Source organism: Balearica regulorum, chromosome 1 (assembly GCF_011004875.1).
Source record: "Balearica regulorum gibbericeps isolate bBalReg1 chromosome 1, bBalReg1.pri, whole genome shotgun sequence".
NCBI classification, from domain to species: Eukaryota; Metazoa; Chordata; class Aves; order Gruiformes; family Gruidae; genus Balearica; species Balearica regulorum.
Window position 1 is genome coordinate 62646962 of NC_046184.1, and position 14579 is coordinate 62661540.

General features: G+C 38.9%; 1 protein-coding gene across 2 annotated transcripts in view; it reads right to left on the bottom strand.

Moving 5' to 3' along the window:
* SPIC (Spi-C transcription factor) overlaps positions 1-12537 on the bottom strand; it is a 30583-nt gene extending 18046 nt beyond the window's left edge. Inside the window, exons 1-3 of one of the 2 annotated variants that reach the window (XM_075754866.1) lie at positions 12392-12525; positions 8490-8657; positions 1630-1676 (exon numbers count right to left, since the gene is read on the bottom strand). The gene's annotated coding sequence lies outside the window, so the exon portion shown is untranslated. Of the gene's footprint in view, positions 1-1629; positions 1677-8489; positions 8658-12391 lie in introns of both variants that reach the window. The other variant, XM_075754857.1, reaches the window with a different exon arrangement.
* Between the last annotated feature and the right edge of the window lie 2042 nt (positions 12538-14579).

Below are 14579 nucleotides of genomic sequence, written 5' to 3' on the forward strand. Positions count from 1 at the left end.
CTAGCTAGGAAGAAACAAGGTGTCTGAAATCCCAGCCCCTTCTTTTCTTTGAAAGCCCCACTGGGGAACAGGGCAGTGGTGTGCATGCCAGCTGAATGATCACAGCGCTGCCCTGGACAGTGGTGATGTGGGTTGAGTTGCCTCCTCGGTTTCAGGAGTTTGACCTCAGTTCCCCACCATTCAGGAGAAGGCCCTGAACAGTAGATCTGTTTGTTAAATCCCGGCTATGGCACTTCTTCACCTTGAAGCTGTGCCTCAGTGGGACATCTAAATTTGAATCTCCATTAACCATCGAAAAGGCTGTTTCCAAATCTCTTATTTCCATAGCAAGCATTCACACCACTGAACCTCAACACTAAAAAGAGGCAGCTCTTACCCACATTTTAAAACAAAGTGTTTGAAATCACATTAGGTAAAAGCCCTGCTCATTAGCATTAGGAATGATCTAGAAACAGCTGAGAAGTATTAGAAGTATTAGAAGGGACACTAAAGGACACCACAGAGGAAAGTACGCAACCAGCAAAGGATACTGTACTTCACACAACAAACTGTTAATTTACAGAAGATACCAGTTATCTACAGAATGTTGCAGAAAATAACAAATAATACCTTTTCAAAAATAAATTGGAGGAAAATCTACTCAGGGCTATTAAATATGGAGATTTTATCAAATTTCTTAAGCTACAAATCTTTGGGGAATGCCAGGATGTCTGCACATGGTGACCCCTAAGATATTTTTGTGTTACATTCAGATCTCTAATCATTTAGAAAACTTGAAAGGCAACTGCAGAGGTGTTGATGAAATTAAATGCTTACAGACTCAGGCAACTGCAGAACAGTGCTTTCTAGCTCAGTTTGTGCAAGAGTGCAAAACCATTTCCTGATGACAAAACATTCAGGTAGAGTCTAGAAATAAATCTGAGGGGGTGAGTATTTGAGAAAAGGGAATATTCTCAGAATATAAACATGCCTTCTAAGAAAAAAAGATAAAAGCATGTAATAGTATGGTTGCTGGCTGCAGTTCAAGAATTTTGGAATTGTTGGTGGGACTCATTTTGTAGTTCAAAAAGCAGAGTATGTAGGGAATGAAAAAATGTGTTCTGCTTTAGCTGTGATATGGGGGAGGCAGCATTTAAGAACAAGGCTTAAGAAGAAAAGAATGGCTGAAATGACTCTGACCAAAAGTCCATCCAGCTCAGTATCTTGTCTCTGACTCACCCTGGATGTCTAAGGAAGCACCTAAGAACAGGAGAAGCATGGAGACCTAGTTCCCAGCAATCAATTGCACACAGGCCTCCCTGTGGCTAACATATTTGCTTCCATGAATTTCTTATTCTAACTTTCATATGAAAAAAAGCAGAATAATCACTGATAACTATTATCAACTCTCAGAATAGGTCAACTTTAAAGGACCTGCACCAAAGTTTTGGGTACAATGATGATAGTTATCACAAAACATTCATAATTGGGAAAAAAAAGGACAGAGATTTGAAGAAAAAGGAAAAGATCTTAGAAACTTTGTAACAGATAAAAAAAACCCCAACAATTAAAAGATCTGTAGCAGACTTATATAGAAGCAAACAGTATAAATGTAATGTAATCCTAACATTTTTAAGACAAGATACATACCAGGTTCAGGCAGACAGACCACGTAAGCATCTCTTGAAGGACCACATCTGTAGTTGTTGAACAAGAAGAAAAATCAACATCTTCTATTAAGCAGGCCCTAAATTATCTTTAAATCCTCTGTAAATTACCAGCAATGGAAAAATATGCCTATAATAAAAAGGCAGTGGAACAAAATCATGGGGCCAGACTGGGATTCCTAAGTCTGTTGAGCTAGAGAATAGAAATAATGAGTGCACTATTAATGAAAATACCCATATTATACATTATAAGAATATAAGGTGCTTTTTTCATTATAAGAATAGAAGCTGACCTTTACCTTAAATCAAATTCAACACTCCACAGGATACTAGTATCAGGCTTATGAAGAGTATGTATTTCATTTATAACTTAAAAATAGGCAGTAATAGTATAAGACACTATAAAAGAAATAAATTTCCACTTAAAATGGGAGGAAAACGTTTGTAACACAAATATGACTTTTCTGCACGACCTTTCATGGAAAATGTGCAATTTTATCAGAAGACCAAGAACTAAAAAAGCAAACTGTATGTAGGCATTAACCTCCTGAAAACAGAAAAGATAAATCAGTTTGGGCTTTCAACCAAAAGATGAAATGTGCCATAGGAATTTTCCTGCAGCTATTTCTGCTGCAGGTAATTTTGTCTTGAATAATTATAAATAGGGTACCCTGACAGGCTGGCCCGAATTCCACAATATACAACAGGAAGGCCAACTGCCCTTCCCAGGCAGATGCATTGCAAAGTGAATGTGCTCCTATTTTTTCTATTAAGACAAAATGTGGGATCACATTTGTACATCATTCCCATGCAAGTTATTACTATACTACATGACTGGTACCACAAAGTTAAGAAAATGTTTAAGTGTGCAACAACCAAAAGCATAGCAGTTCGAGCCTCTGACAAAATGTCCATTTTCAGGGACAGACATCTACATTAAGTCCCACCAGGGAGTTGGACAGATATTGCCTACACAGGGCTGAGATGGAAAAAGTAGAGTAATGAAGACTTGAAAACAGGTCATCTGAAAGGAAGGAAGCTGTATGATTGGGAGGAAGACAGTAATAAATAGTTCTGAGAGGTAACTAGTTGATCTAGTTCAATTGGAGACATGAAAACATGGCTGCCCTTACAGTCAAATGCTCTGAATAAAAGTAGTTAAAATACAGAAACTAGTTAAAGCCATTCTTGGTGTTATAATTGCCATATTACAAAAAAAAAAAAAAAACAAAAAAAAACCCCAGCATATTCTGTCTTTATTGAAGGAGTAGAATGAGGTCAGGTTTCTGCCAGAATTCTAGATAAAAGAAATACATTTTAAGGAACTGCAGAGCAGTAAAGAAAATTCTTCAAAAATCGAATTCCTCTCACTACTATATTCTGAAGGTGACTAAAAAACAGCTGTCGCAAATAATGGGGGTTTATGCTTTCATGAGGCAAACAGTTATGTGGGCATAAAGTGCTACGACTAGCAAATAAATGCTTCCTATATTATCAGGGAAGTGCTGAAGAAGCACTTAAGCTTTGGGGATTTTTACAAATTGGTGTTAAAGAAATCCTGTATCTTGATGGTAAGGTAGGAGGCATGTCAGTAAAATTGTTTCCTGGCTTGGAATCTTTTTTGGAAGAGAATTTTCTAAAGCTGAGTGGGTTTTAGTTTTAAATTTCAAATGAAACTGTCTTTTTACATTGGCTTCTATTTGGCCACACTCTTTCAATTTCTTTTTGAGGTAAAAGAAATGGTAAAATCTATCAATTATCTTGTCTATGAGGGTTTTTTTCTAAATTCCATTGGGTAAATGGGTAGAAAAGTAAAATCTAAGGGGAAATGTTATCAGTTAAGATAAAAAACTGGGAATGGTTTTTTGGCCACATTGCTGTTCCCACTTCCACTCATCAGCCACAGAAGCCCACAGAATCAAATAAACACTTTAAAATTTAATTCCTTTAAGAAAGACCTACAACAGAAGAAGGCTGGATGCCTGCATTTTGAATTACCATTGGATTCAACAAAGAAGCAAGAGACCTGACAGTTATGCCACACCTTAGACTTACATATGTCCTGTAAATGTCTTCCATGGAATTCCCCCAACCCACACCTACAACATGATCTCAGTGACTCTAGCTCACTCAAGTTTTCTAGCATGTACCTCATAAATATAGGTACAAAAAATCCGTGAAAAAACATGAAGTGAATTGAGAAGTGGAATCATGGGTATATAAGCTAAGGCTTCTGGTTGCCTGTTTCATGAAATTGTTATTAAGCTGTTAGCCAGCTAATTGCTTAATACAGTTGTATACAAGAATCTAGAATAAAGATATGAGAGGTTTAATTTAAAATTACTTCTTTAGAGATCACTTCAAAGATATTCAGAGCTAGGGACCCAGTTCTAGAAAACATTCAGGTGTCATCTTAAACTCATGCCTAATTAGAAGCACATTTTAACTTTATGCCCTTAACATGTCCGGACAAGTTGAGCTCCTGATTACTGCATGGTAAGAGGTAATGTCTTGCATTATAGCTCCCCCAAAAGATGTCAAACACCTTACAGAAAGAAATATAAATAGAATTCCAGAGAAGGCAGCTTGCAAGTTGAATCATTAGCATGACGCCTCAAGGGAAAATGAGAAACATTCCACATCAATCTTCAAACCAAATAGTATTTTTGACCTGTCTTCCATACTTTTTTCGTTTTAAGCCAAGCTCTTAACATTACCAGTGCAAAATATATGTTGGAGGCTTGAACAACTTTTAGATTCAGGGAATATAGAGCCTACTCAGTTAAAATAAGCACAACAGAAACATTACATATTTCATATGCACAGCCTAAGAGGTCAAACTTTACTCCATCCTATGTCAGGGAGTTATAACAATGTGGGAGGTGACTTGTAATTCTTGCCTGCTTTCAAGGTTGATTCTAAATACATATTGAGAAAGGCCTGTAAATGCAAATCATGACAGAAATAACTGGGTAGATTTTATGTTTTGATGCCACTGTGTGCTTCATGTTGCATATTTGTTCAAAAGTGTTAGCTGAAATGCACAGCACGTAGAAACGTTTTGTCATGAAAAAAACATCTTCTTTAGGACTGTTTAATTATGCTATTGATCAGACACAGAAAATCTCACAGGTGCTGTATGGTTTGTGTTGGGGACATGCTTTTTTTCTGTTCCATAAAAAACTCATCTGAATTTCGATAACATTGCAAGACACTGCAACTCTTCATCCATGCTCAATGAATTTTTATACTTCAGCATCTGGAGCTGCAGGACCCTGGGCAAGGGGACATGCTGTGCTTCTTGCCAGCTTCTTCCTAGGCACGGGACTGTGCATGTACTTTTCCACCAGCACAATCTGCGAACAAGTACTGCAAGGGCAAATCAGGACTTGCTCTGTAACTGAAGCATTGTACCAGGATACGGTTGAGCACTAGCAGTGTGAAAAATGTCTTTTCCCTGCTCTTTCAGATCAACATTTTCTTCTACCTGGACAGCACTGAAGCTTCATGGGACAAGAAGTTGCTTGGCTGGAATACAGGCACAAGAAGGTCTGAATTTTGGAGGAAGCACTACCAGAGACTGCTATGCAGAACTCCAGGTGAGGTGTAAGAAGGAAACTGCAATTGGTAATTAGAAGACCAGAAGGTACTGGGAAGACTGGGAGCTGGAGGTCATCGGAGATGGAAGCTGGTTGCACAGACACTGGCTCTGAACTCCAGTGCGCTCAGTGGAGTGGTAGGCAGAGGTGTCAGAAAGAGATTTGACCAGGATTTGAGAAGAGAGGATTGGGACCTATTTGGCAAGAAGATAAAAGGAAGGCTAAGATTCATAAGAGAATCTGGACTCATTTTATGTGACCTGGATGAAGAGAGTAGGATTGGGGATGAAAAGCCTGGGCTAATGTGTCTTGGATTGAGAGGGGCAAGAAGAATCAAAGCCAAAGATAGTGAAGAAGGAAGACAAGATTTTGAAAGATAAGGGAAGGAGAGGGCAAGCTTGAGGAATGGAGGGGGAAGGACCCATGCCGTCTTCCCACTCCCAAATTCCCAAGACTACAGTGGGGCCCTAGATTTCATCTGGACTCTTAATGCTTCCCTGCTGCAACAAATATCCGTGAAATTCTCTGGTGAAGTAGGAAGAGAACAACCTGTGATTGCCATTGGCTGAGCAGTTAACTCAAACAGTGGAGGTGCAGGTGGCAGGCTGAAAGGATTTTTTATGCCAAGGTTTTTCCAGATGTTACTGTTGTTAACTGAGGAATCTGAAAGCGGAGTATGGGGGAGCCTCTTCCAGGAGAATGCAGAAGCACTCCAAAGACACAAAATACCAAATCAAAACATAAACATCTCCCTTCCCTCCTCCCTGGGTGTGTATTTTAACATTTTCCTCTGAAGAACACTACTTTTTTTCTGTGCACGGAATAAATCTTGCTCTAATGGGACTGTGACTGTTCTGTAAATGAGACTCATTTGCAGAAACCCTGCTGCATCTGTTGCAGAAGTTATAAGTTGTCTAGTGAATAAGGAAGAGAGAGGATGCTCTCAAAATTAAAGCAGCTGAATGTTGCCCTGGAGAAGTGGGTTCTGACCCTGTCTCTACCACAGAGTTCCCAAATGATGCTAGGCAAGTCCCTTCGAACAAATTTTCACAGGTGGTCACTTACTGTATGTTCCTCATTTTTGGGATTTCTGACTTGAGACCCTGGTATCAGATTTGCAGAAATGCTGAGCAGTGCCATCTGCAACTGCAGTCCCTGAGCGCTGGTCTGAGCCCACAAACTGCCCACAAATGCTGAACTCTCTAAAACATGAGTTCTTAGGTATCTTATATCGAATACACAAAACTAGCGGGTATTCTGTAATTTAACCTCTTTGTGCCTTCATCCGTAAAACAGGGATAATAAGATTATCTTCACATCACAATGCTCTTATGAATATAAATGTCTTAATGCTGATATAGCATTCATATGCTGTAATGGGGGAAGCATAAAAAAAGTCTGTAAAGAGGTTAGCAATTCTCTCTTGAAAGCAACATCTGACTTTGTGGTAAATAAGGCTCGGGGATGCAATCAGTAATGAAATCGCACTGACTAATTAGTCACTAAAAGAGCACTATCCCATACATGCACCAAATGAAGGAAAGATCTTGTAGCAGAAACACCTGGTGATCATGTCAAAATAGCACCATAATGCACTGACACAGGGATGGCAAATTAAAGTTGTACTTCTCAACTTAATTTTGCCATTTGATTACTTTATTTGTAATCATAATATCCTGTTAAAGGAGTTTTGACTGTGTCCACAGACAGGAGGGCTGTGTTTTTACTAGTTTCTTTAGAATAAAGTCTCATCTTCCTTTTATAAAAAAAAAAAAAAATAAATCATAGACTTCTAAAGGAACTTCTTGATCCTTGCCAGAAGGTGCTTTAACAGCAATAACAACTTTTTTCCACAATAACAACTTTTTTCCAAAATGTTTTGAAGACTTTTGACTCAGGTAGAGGTATTTCTATAAAACAACATTAACAAAAACCTAACTAGCTAAAAATTCCTTCCCCTCAATTCTCAGCTTCTCACTGTTCATCTCTATTTTAAAAATTACCAAAATGACAAAATCTCAGATTGATTACAGGCACAAAGCACATACAACGTACTTCAGAAAGTTGTGGGAAGGGGAATCTCGGGGAGTGTTTACAGGTCAGAGATGACAAAGATATTGCTAGTGTTCTGTTTGGGAAAGTGTCTGGGCTGAGCTTGCAAATAAATTTCCAAGCAACGTCAGCCTCAGCAGCACCACGTGAGGAATTACGATTGCTAAACAGCCTCTGTCTTCATACAGACTCCAACTAGTTATGAGATGCAGTTAGAGCTTGAGATGTGCCTGTGGCCAAGAAGCCAGAGCTTTGGCACATCCGCTCTCCTCATTTCATGGTTTCATTCATTTACTAGCTGTCCCCGGTCTTCTAACACAAACATGACATGAAGATCTTGATATGTGTAGTGCAAAAATAATCCATTTATATACCATGAGGAAAGAGAGACGTCAGGTCTTTTTTTTATAAGCAAAATTAAAAGCCGAAAAAGAACATGGCTGTATTTTCCTCTATGCATCATTTCCAAGTAATCAGATTGTCTCTTATTCGGTACTATTTGCCTACAGTTAAATATTAACCATCAGTGATAATAAATCCCACAGGTCATCTTTTAGAGTTCTTCCTTTGTTATTTCAGAGTACAAAGACGGATGAAAAATCATTTGCTTGTGAAAATGACATGGACCAGTAATAACTTGGGAACTGAAAAGTACCAAATGAAAGGAAAATAAGCCAAAAAGAATGTCATCACCTTTGATTAAAATCATCTCTGTTGCAAGTATGGAATTCCCATGAGAATGCTAGGAAAGAATTGTAAATCTACTTTTAGAAGACTTATATGACTCAGCATAATGTTTATTACAAATAAGTTCCTCTTTTTTTAATAGAACTTGAAACTTGCTAACATATAGTAGCACCATTCTAGCAGAACAAAAGCAATATTTCCCCATCCTACATTTCAGCAGACATACTAGCTTTATTTTGAGACTCTTTTGAAGAAGTAAATGCAATCATTACACAAAAAATACACGCAATGTATTTTCATACAGAAATTATGAAGTACTACACAGATAGATAGCCCTTGTACTACATAGGTAGGTAGCCCTTGTGTGGCAAGAGGGAGTACAAGGCTAACAGCAGTTCAGCTGATAAACGTCCTTATTCTATGTCAACGTAGAACATTTGCCTTGCACAGATCAACCACAGATAATCCAGATTAGCCAGCCTATCTTGCTAGTTGGAATGGGTACCTGGGCAAAAAACCTTTCTCGTGGGTCATCTGACAGAAGAACAGAAGGTGCAGCAGACTTCTCTGAAATGATGCTTTTTTCTGCACCAGCAGTAAACTGTGTTATAGGGCATATTGTCTTTGGTCCTGCTGGAAGTGCTTTTCTGCAGGTCCTTTATCAGATGAATATCTGTGAATACATTCCAATTTCACTGCTTTTTTCCAGTTAAACTATACATGCTTAAGAATTATGTGTAATTTAGGTCTCCCTTTACCAAGCATCTAATTTAGTTGGGATTCTAGACAGCTGTTTAAGATAGTATATGTTAGTTATACATGTTAGTATACTATTGCAAGAAGCTTTTGAAAGCACAGATTGTTGCTTGCTTTTGATGAGATCCTTTGCTCCTTCTGTTTATCCCGTCACCATAAGTAGCTGCTACTGATTTCTGAATCATTTCCCCGTGACATTCCAGGTGATGTGTGACACACCGCATGAACAATTGTGAACTTAGCTGATGAACACATGGCGTAGTAAATGAACTCACAGAAGAAAAAGTCACAAGAAAATTTCTGAAAGTTTTCACTGAAACTAGGAAGCTTCCATGGAAAGTAGGGTCTAGCAGCTGGAAAATAAAGTGAGAAGTTTCTGATTTCTTGCAAAGGTAGTTTTAAGTGTTTTTATATTTGTTTAGGATGCCATATGCAGCTGGCTGCCATCTTCAAAGGCTTTGGGCAGAATGCCTGAGAAACATACCAACTCCTTTTGAAATGTGTTCCCTCTCCTACAGTAATGATGATCCTGCTTTTTCTGTGGTGTGTTCGGAGGCTACAGGTCTTACATTTGTTGCAAAGTGCTGAAGAGCTTTCTGGGCCTCAAGGTGTCTGTTGATTATGCTGTGGACTTTTCTGAATTGGATATATAAAGAATCAGTTGCTCATGATTGTGACTGACTAGAGTTGATGATCTATTTGATCCCTTCTCTCCTGTGTTCCAAACTGGTTTGATGTTATAAAAATACCAACAATCTAGCCATAAAATAGCAAGGGTTTTTTGAACTACTATGTGCATCATAGAATTGTCATTCATAAGTATTGCATATTGCCATAAACATATCTCTTCATACAGCTGGTGAAGACTGAGCAGAGGTTAAGTCCTTATCAATGGAATTTCACATTTTGTCTAACACAGGATAAAACACCATATGATGAGCCCAACTTCTGTATTATTGTTGATTGCAGCGTGAAATGAAATGTAATATAGGGTTCAATAACTTCTGGTTCCTGACAAATTACATTTTTTTAATCATAAGAAACTGAAAAAGTACTGAGCTTTTAAAAGAACTTTTTTTAACTGTTGGAACTGCTAATTTAAATGCATGCATGTTAGGTAAATATTTGTGATACAAAGATAAGTGGTTTGGTGACAACTCATACCTTAAGGAAAATAATAGAATCGCTATTCACTAACTGTCAACAGGGAGGTCATTCCCATCAGAAAGTGGAAGGCTTAAAGGAGGAATTAACAGGCAGATTCAGTATATTAGGACAGTAGATAACATAGACTGTGGATAATGTGGTGACAAATGCAGGCAAAACTATTGTGAGACAACTGAAGGCTTCTAGACTTTGGCCCTATTTGCACATTTCCATAAACTTATCTGGTTTTGGTTGGTTCCCATGCTTTTCCCCTTCACCTTGCACAAGTTTCACCTTCAATTTCTATTCTAAATGAAGGAAAACAGGAACACAAAAACTTAGCTGAAATCAATGGATTTGGGTTTTTTCCCCTATTATAGTCGTGGCACCTTCCCTATCTTTTAAAGGGGTGACTTTGTGGGCTAAGATGTTTTTGCAGTGATAAAAATGCTCGTGGCAACATATTTGGACAAAACCATTCAGAGTCACTTGTTAAGGGCATTCTGTAGAGCTGTAGCCAGCATATATACTACCATCACACAGCTTCTCCATGGGTGAATCAAACTACTGCTGCTCAGGATATGGCTCACTTAATGCACATTTGAGGATCTATTGAAGGAGTCCTTAACACTGTCAAGAAGTCCTGGAAGAGAGTTGTGCTTCAGAGGCTTAGTTCCAGCATACACAGAAGTTTTAGAGGCATGTCTACATGTGAGCTGACAGGGCTGTGCATTCCTCTTCTAGCAAGAGGTGAGCTTCCTGAAATACTGAATTAGGGAAACAGCCACCAGGAATGAGACCTGCAGCCTCAAAAGTAATGGAAAGATTCCCTCCCACATGTACCCCCATGAGTTTAGCATCAGATCTCAGAGAAGAGTGCACAACTCAGTCCTTAAAAGAATAAAGTAGGTGAGACACACGATCTGTAGAGGAAAGAAGAGTGTAGAAGAGAGGTTCTTAGGAGGTTTCTGAAAGATGGAGGAACCTAGTGTAGAAGGTGATGGGTCTGTGTGAATACAGTACCTTTCCAAGGGTATGAAACCAAGAAGAAAAAAAGTCTATGGCTTGTACAATAAACAGATATTTACACCTGCACCAGGTAACTAAAACTTCAATAGAATAAAAGTAGAGGTGTGCCAATGACAAATAACAGCATCACTAACTATACTGTGAATTTTCAGCCCAAAATTATTTTTACTTTCAGAAGCAAGGCCACTTGAAACATATTTATGCAACAGAGCAAACTGTATGCAATACAAATTCTTGCATGTACCATTAGGCTGGCCTATTCTTATAAAACAGACATTTTTTCCTAGATCCTATCCAGACTATACTGTTAGTATGTGAAATTAAGCCCAGTTCTGAGGCAACAGTAGAAAATGAGGATTTATCCTGCTCTTTGTAGAGGCTGCAAGATCTCTGGGACAGCCAACAGCCCCACAGTCTGGTGCTACTCATGTACTGCACCAGAACCGAGTTTCCAATTTCTTGCTTTTGAGTTGTGGGTGCAATGTGTTACCTGTTGGCTGGTTGATTTTTAGATTAGTGTGCCACTGGGAAACTCTTGGGACTGTAGCTGTAAGCTTGGGATGTTGTCAATTAGTCCAGATTTCAGAAATACAAGTCATAAGTGAAGAAATTAGAGTAGTACATTGAAATAATATATAGCAAATAAAAGCCATTATAAACAGACCAGTTGCAGACAAAATTACTGAAGGTTTAGACAAGTATTTAAAAGTAACCATGCTGTCAGACCATTACTGGGAAAATGATTAGCCCTCCAAACGTGTGTTTAACTGTAGGTTGAGAAGCAATCAAAAACATTTGCAAGCAAACATATCCCACTTCTAAGCTTCTGAACCCCTGACAGTCAGCAATGCAGCCGTATCAACCAGAAAGTGATGTTTCGTCAGAGAACATTCTAGCTGTGTCTAAAATCTGTCTTGTTCTGCCCATTTTCCTTACATCATCTGCCAGAATAGACAAGACAGAGCTAGGAGCTTCACCATGCTAGCTAGGAGAAGGGCTAAAACAGGTGGATGAGGTGGGAAGTGGGCGCACCATGCACTATTAGGATGATGGATGTTTTAAAGATGCATACAAAAATTAATGCGGAAAATCATTGAATCACTACATTTTGAAGATTGATGCATGCAAAATTATGAAATGATGTCGCAATTCAAATTAACATAATTATCCTCCAACTGTTCCTAAAAAGAAAGATACTAGTCTAATGACTGACACATGAAAATTTCTAGAGTAAATTTTTCATAGCACAATACATCAGATACTAGCAAAGGTGGCTCACTGAAACTGCAGTACCTCAAGTCCCACAATTATTAAAAATCCATGCATTCTGAGTTCAGCAGCCATTCAGAAACCATAGGAACTGCTTAAAGGGAGCTTATTACAGGGCCAATGCACAGAGTAGTCATTAACTGTAGGTAGAATAGCTCATATGCGATTATGCTACAATAGCATTTAAGAAAACAGTTCCAGCCTTACCTTTGATTAGAGTATTTGAGAGGTGAAGAGGATCCACTTGCCTTATGTGCCCTTGAGGTCTAATGTAACCCCTTCTTTCATTGCAGGTACTTAATGTTATAAATGAAAACTGACTTTTCTACTAGCAGAAAATTCTTCTGAAGAAGGAGAAAGTACAATTTTGCTTATATATAATTCATAGGTGGGGAAGTTCTATCAAATCAAAGAGGTACTTTTTTTCTTCCTGAGGAACATGCCACAAAACAAACTACAAAAAACTTTTGTGAGAAGGAATAAGCTATGATTTACTTTGGGTATGCGTTCAGGGATGGTAAGGTACTTAAATTCAAAGGCAGCTCTGCAAATCTTCTCTCTGCATCAATCATTGCCTGTTTTCCTAGTTTTACTTTTGTTGTCATGAAAAGAGATAGAATGATAGCTCTGCTCCAGAGCCTCGAAAAACTCATTCTAGCTGCAAAGCAGGAACAGCAATGTGAACTTCCTTGTGATACACACACCAACACATTGGAATGAATTGCAGTGGTGTAAAGCTAACTGTCAACACCCCTCGAACCTGACCTTACACTGCTATCCTTTGCACTTCTCTCTGTATAGTGTTGACATCTGCATTGGCATAGTCATTCATAAAAATTTTGTGATGAAAAAATGCCGTATTTCTGCCGAATGAGTGGGCTTTTTTTCGAATGCATGAGGAAAGGAAGTGTAACGGGGAGATGCAGTTGAAACAGCTACCTGGACAGCACAGTGATGCTGAGACAGGTCTTTAAGATGTAAGAGGTTGGGAACCAGTTAGATAGGATGGATTTAGGACACTGGAAATAAAAAGTAAATGGAGGCCTACTGGGGAGAATGGGACTGGCTTCAATGCTTTTTACCCTAAAGGGTTCCCTGAGTTTTGGGTCAGTCAAGGTATCTCCTACTGACATGGCAGTATACATAGTTATCCAACAATTTGAAAACATGAGACAAAACACCAAAATTGGGAGGCTTCAACCCATGTTCTGAACAACTCGGGGTGAAATAGCTGAATTTGGGTTTGGACCAGATGACCTTCTGTGGCTCCTTCCAACCTCAACTGTTCTGTGATTCTGTCCTCACTTAGAAGCGCCTAGCTGCCAGAGGACTTTCAGTAGCAAATGTGGCACCTGGATCTCAGGGGGGAATCCAGAGAATTGCAGAGCAGGAAGCCAAACCACTGAAACCTACAATTTGGAACACAAGTTGTTGAAAATAAAAAAGAGTAAGCAAAAGCCAGCAAGGCCTTTTTAAATTTATACCTCAGAAACACATGGGAACTATTTGAGGGCATCAACAAGCGTCTAGGCAAGGGTCAGAGGAGTTTGTACAGTTGACTTAGATTTCCAAAAGCTCTTCCCAGCAGAGGGCAGTCCCCCAGTGCAGGACTGCTCAGCCCTGCACTAGTCAGCATACTCATAAATCACCAGGAAAAGAGGATAAGGCAGAAAGATTTGCCAAGAACACTGTATTATTCAGGAAAAAAGTGATTATGGCAAACTACAAAGAATTGCTGAAAGACTCTATAGTACACTGGATGATGAAACAGCAGCTGAAATTCAGTCTAGATTTAGACAAGGCGGCAGAAACTGTCCTATCTTCATATGGATAGTGATGGCTTCTGAACTATTACTGATCAGGAATGAGATCTAAGGAAAATGGGATAATTCTATGAAAACACCGGCTCCAGTGTGTCCATTCACTCATATGCTGGGAGCAGTGCCATTAGGTCAAAGCAAAAGCAACACATAGGCAGGACAGGAAAGGATAAAGGTCATGGCGCAACCATTACCCCTGCAGCTTGCTGTTTCCTGCAGCCATTGTCTTCTGCATTCTTTTGTGCTTCCCTCGCCATGATGGAGGAGGAAGGATGAGCACTCTCACCCTCAGCTAGGTAACTATTTTGCTCATAGGTGCATGAGTTATGAATTAGAAAACCTGTGAGTTAGAAACTTCATGAATTAATGAAGTGATGAGTTAGTGAATTCACATTTTAGTGCAGTCTGTACAAAAGGGGATTGAGCCCTTGTTTGACATGCTTGTTTGTCTTCCTTCCTAATGAGCTCATAAAATAAAGTTCAATTTACAGAGTACATTGTCCTGTAAATTTGAGATATCTACATGAACCGTGACGCTCCAACCTCAAAAGTAATCAACAAAATCAAACAGTAGG